Genomic DNA, 18,316 nt, shown 5'->3' with positions numbered 1-18,316 from the left:
AGGTCAGGCGTGGCTTCTCAGGTGCCTGGCTATGCTGTGTGAAGGACAGAGAGGAAGACGAGCCCGGCTCTCTGGTGAACGAGAGAGGAGAGGACAGGAGGAAGGGTACTTGGGAGAAATCATCAGGCTCTGAAGTTTTCGTACCGTTTCCTTAAACTGTTTGAAATGGCATCCCTGATATTGTGAAGTTCTTCTTCTTCGTATCTGGCCTCCGTCTCTCTCTCTCTCAGGGCAAGTTCATTCCCCAGCCCAGCCACTGCTTCTGTCCTGTGGATGCCGCCTCTCCCCAGCTCCGGGGAAGTCTGGAGCAATGACCCCTAGACACAACCTCCGTTTTGCCCTGTTGCATCCACAGCTTGTCTCAGATTCGCTGTTGCTCTAATAGAATGCATGGCCGGTTGCTGACTAAGGGCCTTCAAGAGCCGGGGACTCCTCTCGTAGGCCTCTTGCCCGGTCTTGGCTGCCTCACGTTGGTTCACCTCCTGGCTCCCTCAGTATCAAGAGGGAGCTGTAGTCAGATGACTGACAGTGCCACACGGAGGTGCAGAATCCACAGTTCACAGGGTCTGCCACGTCCCCAGGCATGATGCAGGCCGTACCTTCCCCTTGGCGGTGCCTCTGGAAGGCTCTGGGCCTAAATAGGGGGAGTCACAGGGCCTGGGCTTTGGGGGCAGCAGGCAGGACTTGACCACGTCCAGTCTTATGCCACCCTGCTCTCTCATGCTTGGGGGGGTCTGGAGCTGAAGATGGGGGGTAGAAGTAAAACACCCAGACCCTCTGAGGTGGCCCTCATCTCCAGACGAGAGAAAGAATGAGAAACCTGCTTTGCTTCTGTCCCCTTCAAGCCCTGAGAATGAGGCCACAGAATTGTAGGTTCATCTTTCCTGTACTCGCGGGGCCCTGTACTGTGTTGCTATAACAGAACCCCCAAGACTTGGTCATTCCTAAAGAACAGAGATTTATTTTTTACCATTTGGGAGGCTGGGAAGTCTGAGGTTTGATAAGAGCCTCTTGCTGTCAGGAGCTCTAGAATTTCCATGCCTGCTCCAGCCAGCGCTCTCTGCTCTCTTCTCTATTATGTCTGGGGACTCCATGTGGAATTTCATTTGAAGACAGTTTCTCAGTTTTTAAAGTTTGAAAGCTTTTGGGCAGAGTAGTCCCTAAGATAGCTTCCACGTTTACCTCTGTGACTCTCTGAGCCAGGACTCCGCCATGATCCAGTGTTTTCTCCATCACTCGGCCCAGGCAAGGTGGTTTCTCTCGGGGTTGGGACAGTCTGCCTCAGACCAGTTGCCTTCACCTGTTCAGGAGTGTGTCCTCAATGCTCATGGCGGGGGACTGCCATCTCTTTATCTTGGCTTTGGAGGTGGCAGATGATCAGGAACAGAGGTGGGGCAACTCCACGCAAGGCAGAGAGACCTCCAGAAGGCTCTTCTCCAAGACATTTGACTTGGACACTGCAGCCCATGGACCCCTGGAGCCTGCAGGGGAGAAGGTATGGGGGGGTAGCCCCTGGACACTGAGGGAGGACTGTGCTAGGATGGTGTCTTTTTTGTTTTCACTCTTTAAAAAAGTTCTTCTTAGTTATACATGACAGCAGAAGGCATTTCTATTCATTGCTCACAAATAGAGCTCAACATTTCAGTTCTCTGGTTGTACATGATGCAGAGTGGCACCATTTGTGCAGTCATATGTGTACCTAGGGTAATGATGTCTGTCTCATTCCACCATCTTCCCTGCCTCCATGCTCCCTCCCCTCTCCACCCTCTCCTTTGCCCAATCCAAAGTTGCTCCATTCTTCCCATTATATATCCATTATGAATCAGCATCCACTAATCCGAGAAAACACTTGGCCTTTGCTTTTTGGGGGATTGGCTTACTTTGCTTAGCATGGTATTCTCTAACTCCATCCATTTACCTGCAAATGCCATAATTTTATTCTCTTTTAATGCTGAGTAATATTTCGCTGGATATATATATCTACAGTTTCTTTATCCATTCATCTATTGATGGGCATTTAGGTTGTTTCCACAGATTAGCTATTGTGAACTGAGCTGCTATAAACATTGACGGGGCTGTATCACTATAGTATGCTAATTTGAAGTTTTTTGGGTATATGCTGAGGAGTGGGATAGCTGGGTCGAATGGTGGCTCCATTCCAAGTTTTCTAAGGAATATTCATACTGCTTTCCAAAGTGGTGGCACCAATTTGCACTCTCATGGGCAATGTATGAGTGTACCTTTTCCCTCACATCTTTGCCAACACTTATTATTTGCTTGTGTTCTTGATAACTGCCATTCTGACTGGATTGAGATGAAATCTTAGAGTAGTTTTGATTTGCATTTCTCTAATTACTAGAGGTGTGGAACATTTTTCATATATTTATTGATCAAGTGTATATCTTCATCTGAGAAGTGTCCAGTTCCTTAGCCCGTTTATTGAATGGGTTGTCTGTTTTTTGGTGTTATATATAGGATGATGTCTTTGGGCCTCAAGATGAAGCTCCAGTTCCACGCTGTCACCAGCATTTGGGCGGGTGCCGTTAGGGCAGGTTCTGGCTAGCACAGGGAGGCTAGACCGGGAATGTGGTGGGGGGTCCAGGTGTCAGTTCAGCCCTTTATTCACTGGGTTTGGAATCTTCAACGTTTTGCCACTTGCTTTCCTCTCGTTTAGAAGCAGAGGGCCTTGGAATAAAGCCTAGACATCCTGAGCCTCCTCAGTCGTTGGCGGTGGCAAGTGCTGAGAGTATTCTGTGATTTCTGAGGGGTATCTCTTTACATCCAGTGCAGCCGTCCTCAGCCTTTCTTCCCTCCACAAAGCAAGGTGTCCCCATGACAGAAGGAACCGTATGGTACCTGAAAAGAAGCATCAGAGGAGTGGGTGTGGGCAGCAGAAGCGAAGGCATCATCCTGGGTTGTCCGTGGCTGCACTGGATGTCTGGGTGCCCACTAGAGGCCCCCCATCACCGTGGCCACCACAGAATGAAAGTGACCTCCATGTGCTCTCTGGATGCGTCTTTCATGCCTTGTACTCAAGATTCAAAGTCCTGACAGAAGACGTGTGGTTGGCAGAGCTTACACACGTACCCTCCCTGGCTGTACACGTTGTAGGTGAAGTTTCTGGATCCCTTTTACTTCCATATGAGAGGTGGCCAATGAGAGGGAGAACTTCTGTGAAGACTCCATAAAGTCAGGAAAAAGCCAAGTGCACATATGCAATTTGGACTCTGTAGCAGGAACTGCCAGCTAATTAACAGCACCTGGACGCAGAGCTGCACGGTGTTTCCCAGCCCCCTTGCCATCGGTGTGGCCGTGTTCTAACCCATGAACAGGAGTGGAGCAATGCCATTCCCCACGGTCCCTTTCCTGCACGATCCTGCACATGCTCTTCCACGACCCTCCCCTGCGGCCCCGGCTGGCTGGCCCAGCACTGTCGGAGAGCCAACAGGTAGAAGATGCCTGTTGTTCAAGATGCAAGGGGCTTGGGGGCCTAAACCACAGGCTGGAGGAGAGGTTCTGTCTATTAAATGAATATAGGGCGCTGTGGACTTGGGAGATAAAGACGAGTAGGTGCAGGTCAGACAGTTGAAACAACCCCCCATGGAGGTGCTAAGAGTGGGATGGTCTGGGCTGTGTCTGGGCAGGGAATATGGGAAATCTCTGCTTGATTTTTCTATGAACCTAAAAGTGACCTAACAATAAAGTCCATTAAAAAAACAAACAACAGAAAGGAGAGTGGCGGGCCTTTCTATGCATCCATTTTTCATTCATTCTTTCCAGTTTTGCACAGGTCACTGTTGGACACTAAATTCACCCAAGACAAACTCTCTTCTGGAAGACAGGAGCCACGTCTCAAACGTTCGGCCTCTCCTAAGCCCACATCCCAGGACTGGGTTTGTTGTGATTCCCCTCAGCCCCTTCCATTCCTGCCCCTGTGGGACCCGTGAGGGTCATTTTGTCCCCACTGAAGACCTCTTCTGAGTGAGGGAGGGGAACCGAGGGTCTTCAGGTCGGATCCACCTTCCTGTGCTGTGCCCCTGTGTGGAGTGGGGTTGTGGGAGGGATGGTCTGAGTTTGGTCCCTCATTGATATTGTTTTGCATCCCCAGAGCTCCTGACCCCCCAAGATGACCTTCACTCACATGGAGACTCTCCTCACCGCAGCAGACTTCAGTCGTCAAGGGCGGCTCAGGGACGTCTGCATTTCACCCAAACCGAAGGCTTATTGTGGCCTTGAACATTTGGCTGCTGTAGAGAGGAGGGGGCTGGCACTTACTGATAGGAGAGCTTCCTTATGAAAAACAGCGGATACATAGAACTTGGCCTGGCCACTCGTGTCCGGCGGGGGTGGCTTGGGAAAGAACCTGGGCCTTTTCTGATTGTTTCAAGGCTCTGACTCTGACTTTCCCACAAGGTTCATGGCTACAGTGAATCCATTCAGAGTTCTTAAAGAGTCCAGGTGTGGAGAAGAAACGGGAGCCCCAGGGGTTCCTTTTGTCCCTGCTTGGTGTTCCTCAGACCTGCTGGCTGCCTGTCCTGGGTGCGCTCGGGGCCTGCTGTTATGCGTCACTTTCATACCTGGGAAAGTCCACTTTAGGTAAACACGAAGCTTTCATGAAGTGACAGGGGGGTTTCCAGCTTCGGCTTCCCCTGTCCCTGCTCCGGGAGGTCCAGTGACGGTGTCTGAGTGCCAACTCCAAGGGTGACAGAAAGCAGAGAGCCTCCCTGAGGGCAGGGCGGAAGAGAAGACTGCCTTGGTTCCTCCCGGGGCCTGGCTGGAGCCTCAGGACGGGCGCTGGCCAGCAGCCCTTAGGAATGCCATGAATCCCTGTGTCCTCCAGCCAGCACGCAGGGCCCCTCGGGCAGCAGCCTGTGGTGGCTGCTCCGGCTGCAGCTTTGCCAGTAGGAGCTCCAGGTTTGGGCAGGGCTGCTGGTTCTATATGAGGCAGAGCTGGTGATAGTGGCAGTGGCCCTTCATGCTGGGGCCATGGTGGCCCCGCGTGTCCCTCGGAGTCATGATGCAGGAGAGGGAAGGGCCCAAAGTGGGTGGTAGTCCTTTTAGCTTTGTGGGACCAACCGGGGCAGGAGCCTCGGGGACACCAGCAGCCATGCGGTGACAGAAGCGGGCATCAGTGAAGATGCCAGGTTTTAAAAAGGGAGACATTTCTGACAATGTCAATAGGGTGTTGGGAAGAAATCCTCACTGAGAGGACAGGGAGGCTGAGAATACTGTGCCGAAGGGCGGTTCCCTGACATGGGAGACCCAGCTGGAGGCCCCGCCCATACCTTGGGGGAATGAGTCTCTCTCTTTCCCGGGCCCTGGCTCTTTTTTAAACAAATTCTCTACCTTTTACTTTCCTAGGCCAAAGGAGTATTGGCATAGTTTGTTCCCCATAGCTCAATTCAGGTTCATTCAGTTCAACAGTGTTTATTGAGTGCAGCGGTCCTGAGCCTGGAATATGGAGAATGTGTGTAGAAGGCACACACTGTTTTTGCTCCAAAGAGGTTGATAATCTGTTGGGGCTGGAGGCGGAACAAGCCTAGTAAACGCATGTCCACCACTCACACATCCCTCTGAACACACACACCCACCTATAGGCACAGACACAAGCACACACCTACACACACTCATACCCCTTTCAAGGGTTACATGGTTAAAACACCTTAGGAAAGGAAGGCTCAAATAAGGCACCCTTTTGTCCCCACAGGAGAGGGGTGAGAGGCACTTCCCATTTGTCCTGCCCTTTTCCCCTTAAAGTACAGCTCAAGGCTGTGTGAGGCTTGCCCACAGGCTAAGGCCGTCAGATAATGCTGTGGGCTGAACTGTGTCCCTCTGCTACCCAGGACAGTGACCTTATAAGAAACAGGGTCTTTGCAGATTTTATGATTAAGCAAAGATGAGGCCAAACTGCCTGAGAGTGGGTCCTAACCCAAGGATGGATGAATCTAAAAGCAGAGGGAAGTCTGGATGCAGGCGGGTAGACCCTGGTGCACACCCCAGGGCTGCAGCGGCAGGCCAGAGAATGCCAAGGGGCGCGGGCAGCCAGCAGCCGGCCGACTGGGAGGGCGAGGAAGCAGCCTCCTCATGGCTTCAGCGGGTGAGCAGCCCAGCAGAGGCCTTGAGCTTGGGTTTCTGCTTCTTCTGCAGCTGTGAGGCCATGCACTTCTGTCATTTCCAGGCCCCCAGTGTGTGGAAGCTTGTTCTAGCAGCCAGAGGAAATGAGCACAGACAGAATACTCTTCCTGCAGAAGGGGGAAAAAGATGTGAAAAGCATGTACCATTTTCCACCTAGCTGAGGGGGGAAGATGAACATGGAGTGTCCTTTCATCAGGGTCCCCCCTCAGGACACCCCAGCACTGCTCTCCCCTCACCCTGCCCTCGGGATTCTGTGTGTGAACAGCTCTTCTTGTTCACTGTTCTTTTGGTGACACTTCAGACATGCAAACATGGCACATGGGGATGTGCCTTTCCCCAAGATTTGTCTGCCTGCAACAGCTCATCTCTCCAAGGCTGCTGTATTCACTGTAAAGGAAGCTCAGGAGGGACCTTTAGCAAGCCAGTCCTGGGGCCCTGCCACCTGGCACTAGGGCGGTGGGCATGTGCACACCACATGTGGCACCTTTGGGATGGCCCTACCAATGCCTATTGGAGGGCACAAGGACACTTCGTATTTTCTAGTTGCCATGGGTCAGTCACACACACACACACACACACACACACACACACACACACACACACACAACTGCTAATGTCAGAGGTCCCAGTTTCGCTCTACTGAAGGTCAGACACTTTTTGCATAGGATTCTTCCTGTATTACCTATGCAGTGCTATCTTTTAACTCCTGCACCTCTTACCATGTGGGCTATTCTACTAAACAGAAGCAGTTAGTGACAGATTTGGAATGCAAGCTCTTTGGAGTAGAAGATTCTTTAAAACCTGCTATGTTCTATGGGTAGATATTCAGGTCACATATCTCTCCCACTCTGCAAGCATATGAGCTGAGCAGATGCCCGAGGTACAGCATGATTGAGAAGTGAGTGATCTTATTATTGGACTTAGTGACCTGGGAATGCATGGAAATGAAAAGAATTTTTTTTTCATATTTTTCAAGACATAATTTCTATTTCCAGCCCCTCCTCACGGATGGCACCACACTCATGTCCCTGACGACAGGACACATGGCCCTGCAGCATGCCTGTCTGAGGAAGCTCTTCCTGCTACTTTCCAAATAATCCCACAAGTGGAGAAGCAGACTATGGAGTCTGCCTCCTGAAGTCTGGGCAGATCCCCACCCTGCAGCTCAGCTCTGTTCAGATATCTCATTTTCTCTCCCAGGCCTTCCTAAATCCTGTTTATCCTGCGCTCTCTCTCACCCACCTGTTGACTGGCATGTTCCTTGCACCCTGGATGTTTCACTCCACCACCCACCTCTCCCTTGCCTGTACTTACTATCTACTCAGCTGCTCTTGATACCAGATAATTTGGTTTTTGATTGTCGGGCATTAGATGGATTTAAAGATGTCAGTTTATTGCTTTCTAGATTACAGTCAAACCCTCTTAATATCACTGTTATCTCAGCCCAGTCCCCCATCTTGCCCAAGGGGGGGAGGGTGGAAGGGGGTGGGAAGAGCCTTGGGCCCTGCCACTTCCTTCTCGGCCTCCGGAGGCGCTCTTGCCACAGCCTATCAGGGCTTCTCCCCCCTGCACCCTCCTGGGGAGTGCCGGCTGCCCTGTGCTCACCTATGAGCACATCCTAACAAGCACGGCCTCGTGCTGAGGGCTGGCGCCTACCCCAGCTTCTGCAGGCTGGGTTTCTTTCCTCTGGTTGTTATTAAGCTCAAGATTAGAGACCCCGGGTGATAGCAAAAGTTCATGGAACTTCTGGGCTTTGGCTCAGTTTCTGTGTGGAGTGAAGAAATTGTGTGTGTTTGTAGGTGGAAGGTGATGAAGGAAGGAGAGTTCTGCCTACATTTGACGGTTCGAGAGCAGTGAGCTGTGGATTCCACGAGAGGAAAGCCCTGGTCAAAGTATTGCTATTTGAATGGGCCCTGTTTGAGCTTTATGTCTCTGTCTGTCAGTATTCACATCCACGATATGGGTACCTGTCCTAAAAAAGGCTGCTATGAAAAATGAATGAGAAGGTACACAGGCAGGCATGCATATGTGTGTATATATGTAAGAATATATCCATATGTATCAGCTCAGAACAGAGGTGCTGGGTTTCTGGTGAAATACTAAATAAATTTAAAATATATTAAACGACGGTTATTGCATAGGAACCACAGTCCTAGAGATATGGGACCTTGCGCTCCACAACTTTTTTGCTGTGTGAATAGAGTCATTTTTTAAATACTATGTTATGACCATTTATTATTTATATTTTAATCATTATTATTTATCATCAATTATTTGATATCTTTGAGCCTGTGCAACCTCACCAGGAATGAGGTTGCGAATGGCTGTTCCGTGTCCTTCATGAAGGTCAGAGGAGATGTAAATGTGCAGTGTAAAGCCATCTTCCAGGCCAAGGAGACCCAGAGGCACTCCTGGCAGCCTCGCCAACCAGCTGTGTGGTGCACAGACACTGACTGCGTGGGTACTTCTCTGTCCTGCCACACCTCTGCTCTCGTACTGGGGTCCCGGCAGTAGCGCTCTCCTGGTACCCACAGTACTAGCCATCTACCAGCACTACTGAACTACTAGCAAGACTGTGGTCAAGACCAGTGGTCTTCCATAGGAAGTGAGGAGAGGGGCTGGTATGAAAGCTTTTAACTAGTTGTGGTTTTTGGTCAAATCATTTTACCAACACCTTGTACTGATTGGGTTGAGACAAATGCCATGCAGGGAGCTCAAAGGTTCTGTAAGTTCCAAGGAGCACCAACATGTCAAATGACCAATGCCACGTCTAGCTTTCCTGAGTCTTGTGGCTAGGTCTCAATAATGATGCCGGGGCCATACTCCAGGATGAAGCAGATGCTCATGGAAGTCAGGGAGCGTGCTTTCCTTACGAGGGCTGGGTTAGTGAGCTTGGCTGTCAGCAAGAGCCCTTTCCGTGCAACAAGAAGTGACGGCCATTGCTTATGCACAGGCCAACCAATGAATAGGAGAACCATATAGTACTGGAGGCAAAAGGAGTCTTTAGTCCATGGAACACAGTAGCTTAAAATTCTGACCGATGGGCAAACAGCGGCACTTAGATCTTCCTGAAGGACCCCTGGATGAGAAGTGGGAACTAGACTCGTCCAGCGGGGTCAAGGTGGGGATGCTCCTTCCCTCTTGGGACCTTGGCAGCCTCACCTGTCAGGTGGAACAGACGGTGTGGCTGGACAACGTGAGTTCTGAGCTCTTTCCAGCTCCAACATTCTACAAGTTCATTATTTCCTTTCTTCTAGATACCTCTGGCGAGCAGCCCAGACTAAAACCGTCTCTGTGAAGGATCCAGTTACCTACTTTCTTACCAGGGCTTTTCATTCATCTTCATTCTCTGGTACAGGATAAATATATGCTCTCAGCTACTTAGAAAACTCTGCTCCTCAATTTTTCTTCTTAAACATTTAAATAAATGAAATCTGGAATGTGAAGTTCTTAGCACGACGTCTGGCTCATAATAATGGATTCATATGGGTGTATAATATACAGATTCTCCTAATAATGTCTTCCTCCGACTTTTTCATTAGTTTAAATATCTGTGTCATTTAAAAATATTTTTCTTTTGTGAAATCAAGGGCCCCTTTGTATGTTCTTTGCAAGAAAAAGGTTTTGTTTTTCTCTTTTTTTTCTTTCTTTTAAATTATCCCTAAGCACCTCCTACTTGAATGTAGGAGGGTCCCAGTCACTTCAAAGTGCCTGGCACTGTATCAGATTCTGACTAACACAAGGCATCTGTCTTCAGATAGCAGTTGACAAAGGCCCCAGGAACACGTATTTTCTGGAGATCTAGGCTTAGCTCAGTTCCCATAGGATGTGTGAAGTTGGGATGTGGATACAGGCAGGGAGAGCTTACCTAGGAGGTCAAAGAAATTCAAAATCTGACTTTGAGATGCCGAGTTGACACCTTCCAACAGTGCTATTCCATGTGAGAAGGGCAACTCCATTTCAGATGGGCTTGCATTTTGAATCTGGACTACTATAAATTGGCAAAGCAATTCCATGTGGCTCCCCGCTCACGCGTGTCAATAACAAGGAAAGTGGGATGTTCACCCACTCTTCACTCTTCGTGTGGCTCTTCTCCCAAGATGCCTGTAGCCTTAGGCCTCACTTCCCATCCTCAGAGTGCATGCCAAGGGGTGCAGAGTCCAGAGTGGACATGATTATTTTTAAAGGTGGAAATGTCAACTCAAGGGGTTATAAAATGGGAAGAGTGGCAGGTCCCTGCTGGACCAAGATTAGAACCTGTGCTCCTGGAGCTGTACAGAGGCCTTACAGATGATCTTGGGACAGGGCTGGGACAAGTAGGAGTTCAACCTAACTTGGACCCAAATATTCTCCCATTTCAGAAGCTCCACCGAGAGTCTTTGTTATTTGTTCTAACTGGGCAAAGTTTTCTACTTACTACCAATGATAGGCAAAATGCTACGGCAGGGAGAACCCAGAGCTTTCACTTGGAGAGCTTGACTAGAGAGGGATGGGAGCCACAAGATTAGTTGTCTCCCATGACAGGAGTCTCCCAGTGTTGGGCCTTCTTACCTGGTCTGTAACTAAATCTTGGACTCTTACCAATCTTACCACCATCTCTCTACCAAGAGACAGGCACACACAGGCGGAAAAAAATGGTGTGTGTGTGTGTGTGTGTGTAGGGAAATGTTAGAATAAATAGCACAGAGAACAGCATGAGAGGACCTTTCTACTTAAGGAGAGAAGAGGACTAAAGCTGAGAGAGAGAGAGAGAGAGAGAGAGAGAGAGAGAGAGAGAGAGAGAGAGAGAGAGAGAGAGAAGGAGATAAGTTTTTTCCTATAGAGAGATAGATTAAAACAGAGGAAAAGAGGTGCAGGATGTGAATACTGAAGGCCATAAAGAAAAGCCAGACATGGAGCCGCCAAGCCAGTGGGTGCCGGTGATGGCTTTCTGAGAATTGGAAAGATGCTCCTTTGGCCACTCTGGTGCCTGTGGCAAAATTTGTTCCATATTTGTGGCACTTGAGCTAAAATAGTAGCCGACCCTTGCTTTAAAGGGTAATAACTTCTAACGCTGATCCAGATTGCTGTTGCCAGCGGGGACTCGGCGAGACAGATGCCCTGTGGCTGAAGGATTAGCAGGATTCCCAGCGTGCCAGCCTCGGGGAGGGAGGGGAGGCAGGGCCGAGGCAGGAAGGAGAGAGGCTGGGGAGGCAGGCGATGAGATGCAGGGAGTTGGCACAGCCTCTTCTTCCTTCATTGAGCAGGGATTTAATGAGCTGCCTCTGGATGTCAGTCACTGTTCTGGTCACCGTCATCTCTGTTAATCTTCACAGTAACCCCGTGGCATATTTTCTTTGTCTTATGGGGGGGGGGGTGCCGGGAAGAGCTCAGGGTATATTTCGAAAGGTGGAAGAGAGAAGGCTTAACTTCTGTTCTGCCTGATTCAAAACCTTGCTGCTTGCCATAAAGCATGCTACGAGGGAACTAAAATTGACTAGGATATAAAATGTGCTCTCCGTGGCAATATTTATGGAATATGTTTGCTTGAGCCAGGGTCTGTTCCAGGCTGTGAGGCCACGACTCAGACAGAGGCCCTGCGCTGCAGGAGAGCAAGTCCAGAGGAGGGTCGAGCAATGAGCAGGAGGGTGGGCTAGGACCAGGGGTGTGACGAAACACAAGGCTGGGGGCCGCGGGGAGGTGGCCACTCTGAGGAGAGGCCTCGCTGAGGGGCAGCCTCCCAGCGGTGAGGGAGCAGGACCACACCTATGCAGGTAGGTGTCACATCTGTGGAGGTTCTACTGTGTTTCAGATGCAGCTCTTGAAACTCAGCCATCATTTCAGCTACTCAGCACAGTGTCCTGAGAGGGCATCGTCATCGTGACCCTGTTTGGGGGAGGAATTGGGATGTGGAGAGAGTGACTGGGCAGAGCTGCTCAGCAGAGAAGTAGTTCAAGAGCAGCTTACCCCCAGGTCTGCTGACCCCAGGCCTAGGGTCCTGACGATCCCCTTCATCACAGAAGCATCTTCTTGGCAGACCTGACAAGTCCCCCAAGAGTCAAGAGCACAGAGTCCTATTAATGTTTAGCTAAGCAAGAGGCAGGGGGCAGATGCTGAGTCCAGGAAGGACATTATTTATAAAGTCGGAACTAACCCAAGATGAGAACAAGGTTTTTTGTTTTCTCTTTAAAATATGTATATTCAAAATTGTTTGCTGAATAATAGCATCAAGGGAGCACTCTGCTGTGGATGCTTTCTAGTGCTTTCTATGAGTTAACTCATGAAATCAGCACAGCTGCCCTTTTAGGAAGGAACCATTGTCATCACCAGTTTTCACATAAAAAAACTGAAAAGCACATCCCCCGACTTCAGAGCAGGAGCCGGAGGAGCAAGGATTCCAACCCAGCGCCCCTGTGCTGGGAAGCCTCGGAAGCCACCGTCCTTCTCTTCCTCCTGTGGTGAATGTGGCCTGAAAGATGACACATTCCAGTCATCACAAGTGGGAAGGAGGCAGGCAGCTCCTGGAGCTCTGGCTGGGGAGCAGCAGAACGTGGGAGATCATGCGACTACAGTTTAGAATGGACTCTGGCCCCGCCACCCCTGTGGAGCCCATTGGTGCTGCTATAATACAATTCCTGAGACTGGATAACTTATAATACAGTCCTACGCTGCAATATGTCAATGACAGGCCTCTTATAGGACGGTGGTCCCATAAGATCACATCACGCAGGGGCGTCGTCCCCATCTTGTCTGTGTTAAGTGTGCTCTGTAATGTTCACACAGTGGCAAAATTGCCCGACGCATTTCTCAGACCTTGCCCTTCCACCAAGTGACATGTTTTTATTAGAAACGTATCTTTCACTGCTCTGGAGGCCGGGAAGTCCAAGGTCCAGGTGCCAGGGTTCAGTGTCTGTTGAGTCTTGGTCTCTGCTTCCAAGATGGTGCCTTTGCTGCTCTGTCCCCACATGGAGAAGGCCCTAGAGCTCAAAAGGGGCCTTCCTTCAAGCCCTTTTATAAGGTCACTAATTCTCAGGGCCTCCTCACCTCCCAAAGGGACAAACTTTTGATACTGTTGCCCTGGGGATTGAGTATCAATGGATTCCGGAGGGAACACAGACGTTCCAACCAGAGCAGCCCCCTTGCACCACGAGGAGGAACCTACAATGCAAAGCAGCAGAGGAGGAGGAGGGCCTGACTCACGGGCCCAGGGTCCCCTCCAGGGGTTGCACTCAAGAGGGGAAGGGGACACAGGTGAACACTTGATCTCTAAAATGGCCAAATAGAAGACAAACCTTGAAACTGGGCCTCTGTTTCTTATTCAGAGACTGTGGGAAATGAAACCAGAGCTCTGAGAACAAAGTGAGTAAGACATTGGTGGGGAGAGGAAGAACTGGCAGAGTCACTTGCAGGTTTGACCCCAGGTTGCCCAGCCATGGCGGAGGGAAGGCACCTGCCCTGGGCCCCCACAGTTGCCCTTGTCTGTGACAGTAGGGGACAAAAGCCAACTCTGACCCATCTCGTCTTTGGCTGCACTGAAGGGAGACATCTGCTTGGCTCTTGCTAATTCAGTGTGGGAAGCCTGGCTTGCTCTCTGGTGTAGATAACAATTCCCGCTGGCTGGCAAACAGGCCGGGGAGCCAGGGGCTCAGCCGCATCCCTCCCTGGCCAGCATTCCATCACCCAGCAGCTCTCCGCCCCAGAAGGGCTGCAGCAGGCCAGGCCCTGTGCCCCGGAGCTTGAGGCTCCAAGCAGGTTCCTGCCTCAGAGAGAGATGCTGCAAACTTGCACAGGCTTAGGGTGGTAGCTTCCTGGAATAGGAGGAGTCTGCTCAGAGCCCTGTGACCCAGTTGTGCCCAGAAAGTCACCAAGGGACTGGAAGGTCAGAGGTGTTGTTCTGGGCCGGAAACCAGGGCGTGAAGGGCAGGTTCATCACGGATGAATGTGGTTCCTGGATGGCCACCCTGGTGCAGGTGAGTAATCCACAAAGCAGGACAGCTGAGCCCCTGGCGACCTTCATAACCAACATGTGCTCTGGGGAAGGCACACCCCATGCCTCCCATGGTCACCGTATTCAGCATGGATGCAGTAAGGCCACCTTATCATTCCACTGGGCCTTTTTCCTACACTCCCCAGAAAGTACTTGGGTCTCAGTACTTGTCCTCTGCAGAATGACAAAGAAATGTTCACGTCTCTCCCCTGAAAACCCAGCCTATTCCCTGCTCCTGCGGCTGCTCTCCCGCTCCAAGTAACCATCAGGTCTTAGGTTCCCATTTGGGGCTTCCTCACCCTGGGTGAAAGCATATCCCTCAGGGAGATTTAAATTTCCCTTAGAAGATTGAAAAGTTGAACTAGCTTGACAAAGACCCAGTGCAAATTAGCTGAAGTGAAAGGAGTGTTTATTGGCTCATATAACTGGGAGTTTAGGATTGGTTGGATCTAGAACCTCAAACAGCACTATCTGGGCTCCCTTTCTCCTGAATTTGGCTCTACTTCCTGCATCTTTATTTGTAACTGAGGATGGATTTCTCCATTAAGCCATTATGGTCAACTCTAGGTTTACATGTCTCCTGTTTTTGCTTGGGATATGCCCCCAGCCCCCAAATCCTCACTGTATCTAGAGAAATGAGGAACACGGTCAGGCCTTAGTCAAGCACCCAGGGCAGTGCCTGGGAACGGGGGATGGGCACGTTTGGGTTCTAGCAAAGAAGGGTGGGGTGGGGGAGAGTGTTCAACAGGTACAATGTTAGCTGTCAGTCCAGCACAATGGTATTTCGTCTTGTGGCTCCAGAGCAGGAGAGAGATTCGGCCCAGGGTCCCTTTTACCTATTTCATGAGCAACACAGGTGGCCTCTGGCTTGTCAGTGGGCGGACAGATCTTGGAGCTGTCCAGGTGCCTACCTTCTTTCCTGGCTCTGACACCCTCCTTACAGGCTTGTTCTTCCTCTAGGGAACTTCTGTCCCTCAGTGTTATTAAACTTATGAGGGCTGCCACCTCGGTACCCCAGCCAGTGCCTTCCTGATTTGGTGGCAGTCAGCTGGCTCTCCAGAACTGTCCCCAGACATCAGCTCTATTATGTAATGAGGCCACCAAGTCCTGCTGAGTCAGGCTGGCACAGAGCTCCAGGCCAGACCAGGCATGAGTGAGGCAGGCCTTCTCTCCCCCTTGGGAGGATGAGCACTTGAGGTACATTGTCCTCAGGGTCATCTGTAAGAATTCCTCCCCCCACCCCCCAGAACATAGACCCCAGATCCTGACAGGGTCCTCCCTAGGCAAATTTCTTAGCCATTTGGCCAATACAATTTCACATTATCTGAGTTGAAAGGGAAATGATGAGTCATTTGCTCCAACCAACCAGCTTAAATGTCCCCATGGCATCCTGACAGGTGACCGTCCTCCCTGAGTCGGACCATTTGGGGGAGTTCCCACTAATGACAACACCGAGTGCTGGTGCTTCTGCTCCCTGCTCTCTCTTCACAGGCCCTGAGAGCCTCACGGAGGGCCAGCACCCTTATGCTAAAGGGCAGTTTCTCTAGGATGGCTGAAATACTCAGCTCCTGATCATCTATAAGGTAGGTGGCGGGAGGACATGGTCTCCCAGGCATTGCAGAGGCTCGGCTAGTCCACACAGGGACTGTGGTGTGGGAGGGGCTCTGAGACTTCTGTCTACTCTTGTCCTCTCTCCTCTGTGTCATGGCTCTAGGGGAGCTGCTGGGTCACCATGCCTAACAGTCCTGGACTTCCTGCCTGCAGAATGCCACTTCTGGCCTCTCTACAAGTGTGGCAGAGAGTGGGCTATGGTCATTAGGAGTGTAGGCACAGAGTAGGAGGCTCAGGGCAGGCCCTTCTCCCCGCTGGCGGGCAGAGTCACGTAAGATCGCAGGAGGCACCTCGCTTCCCTGCCTGTGCTATGGGGAAAAGATGCGAAGTGGGGAAAATCTCCGGAACAGCGTCTCCAACCTGGAAGAACCTGCATTCTGCCCACTCTGCTCTCTTCAAGCACCCGACTCCTCCTCAGCGGGGAGCATCTGCCCTGGCCCTGCCCTCTTCCCTCCCCCTCCCCCTCCTGGGTTCCTAAGCCCCAGAGTGTCCTGCCAGATGCTCCCTGAAGACAAAGCCTGTCCTGGCTCCAGCAGTTTGTGTCTTCACAGGAGGGCAGTAGTCATGATCCTGCTACGGTGCCCAGTGAACTCAGACACTGGGAAAGGATGGAGGCGAGGTCAGAAGGAAGGGCTGGGAAATGACACGGCTGGCTGCCGAAGGGCTGCCTGGCCACGATGGCTTTGCCTACCGCTCCTCTTCCTTCTCTGCTGGTCAGAGTCCTACCTTATGTGGTCTTCACACCAACCTCTTCCTGGGAACAGCGCTATGACATTGGCCGTGGGTAGCCTGGGAAGTGAGGGCTCCCCTTGGCTCATCATCTCCCCAAATGGAGGCCTTGGTCCCTTCCCTTTTCCATTAAAAAGCCATAGATATGCCTTTTGAGTCTCCATGTCCACCCTCAAGTTCTGGAAGGGTGGATGCTAGGGCCTTCTGAAATGCTGGCCATGCTCTAGATTTTCATTGGGAAATGACATCATGGTGACTGGCCACACTGTGGCTTCTCATTCTCTGGGGACAGTTGAATGCTGAGGAAATGCTTCATTTTGTCTACCTGCGAGGATGGAGAGTAATGCCGATATAGAGGAGGGCTAGGGGCTGAGTGCTCAAACGAAGTCCAGAGGCCAGGGATTACCAGCTTTCAAGAGGAGATTGTGAGGGCTTGGAGCTGTGGCTCCGTGGTAGAGTGCTTGCCTGGCAGGTGTGAGGCCCTGGGTTCAATCCTCAGCACCACACATAAAGAAAGAAAGATCCATTGACCATCAAAGAGGATTGTGATGGAGAAACCTTGTCTGTATGTGTGGGACAGAAGGTACCAGTAACTGATCTTGGCCCAATATTATTTTTACCAAATACATATTGTTATGAACCAATCAAAAAGTATTTTGTAGATATATCCTGAGCATCAAGCATTTTATCTCTAAGGACTAAGGAAGCATAAAGCCAGATCCAGGGATTAAGAAAGCAGAGCTGAGATCCTGTCTTTAGTACTCCTGGTTTTCTCCTGTGGAGAGCCTCTGTCCAAACAAAAAGCTGGTCCAAGAAGATGGGCTTCGGGTGTGGCCAACCCCAGAACTCAACCTGGGCTCCAGAGATTACACTCCAGTCACTGCCTAGACTTTTATATCACTATACATGTTTGGACCTTCCCCAAATTTGGCCTGTCCCAAACCAAATTTATCCAATCTCTCTGTTCTGATTTAGATGTGGTGTCCCCCAAAAGCTCATATGTGAGTCAATGTGAGAAGGAGGAGAAATGACTGGGCTCTAGCCTTAACCTAATCAGTGAATTGATCCCTGGTGGGATTAACTGGGTGGTAACTGGAGGCAGGTGGGGTGTGGCTGGAGGAAGTGGCTCATTGGGGGCATGGCTATAGGGTGTATATTTTGTATCTGGAGAGGGGAGTTTCTCTGCTTCCTAATCATGATGTGAGCTGATTCCCTCTGCTCTACTCTTCCTCCATGATGTTCAGCCTCACCTCAAGCCCTGAGGAATGGAGTCTGCTGTCTATGGATTGAGACCTCTGAAACTATAAGGCCCTAAATAAGTTTTTTCTTCTCTATAATTGTTCTGGTTGAGTATTTTGGTCACACCGGTGACATAGCTGACTAAGACCCTCACTTTCCCACCACTCTTCCCAAACCCATTCGTCTTCCAAAGGTTGACATCTTTCAGCCTATGATAACTTTTTACTTTTCTTTTAATCAATGTCCCACTGCTGTTCAATGCGGCTCAGAGCTCACATTTTCCATGTATTTAATGTCTGGGTGCAATGGTGCACCATTTCCTGAGCCCACATTCTTTAAGGTCCAGATGAATGGCCACTTCTTGTGTGAAGGCCTCATAATCCCGTCCAGGCAACAGGATCTCCTCCTCCTCTGGGCTCCCACCACTTTGTCTCAAACTCTTTTGGCCCCTTTTCACATTCTTCTCCTTTCAAATGCAAGTCTCTAATGTCTTTGTTGTTCTGAAACAGTCCCACTTTCTAATATACCTCATAAATTCACATCCAGCTGAAACAAATCTACCATCCTGAATTTTTCCTTTTCTGAACTGCCTGGTGCCTTCTTGGTGGTCTTCTCATCTGATAACAGATCACACAT

Source organism: Ictidomys tridecemlineatus, chromosome 10 (genome assembly GCF_052094955.1).
Source record: "Ictidomys tridecemlineatus isolate mIctTri1 chromosome 10, mIctTri1.hap1, whole genome shotgun sequence".
Taxonomy (NCBI): domain Eukaryota; kingdom Metazoa; phylum Chordata; class Mammalia; order Rodentia; family Sciuridae; genus Ictidomys; species Ictidomys tridecemlineatus.
The sequence above is the reverse complement of the archived record's forward strand: the minus strand, read 5'-3'. Positions refer to the sequence as shown.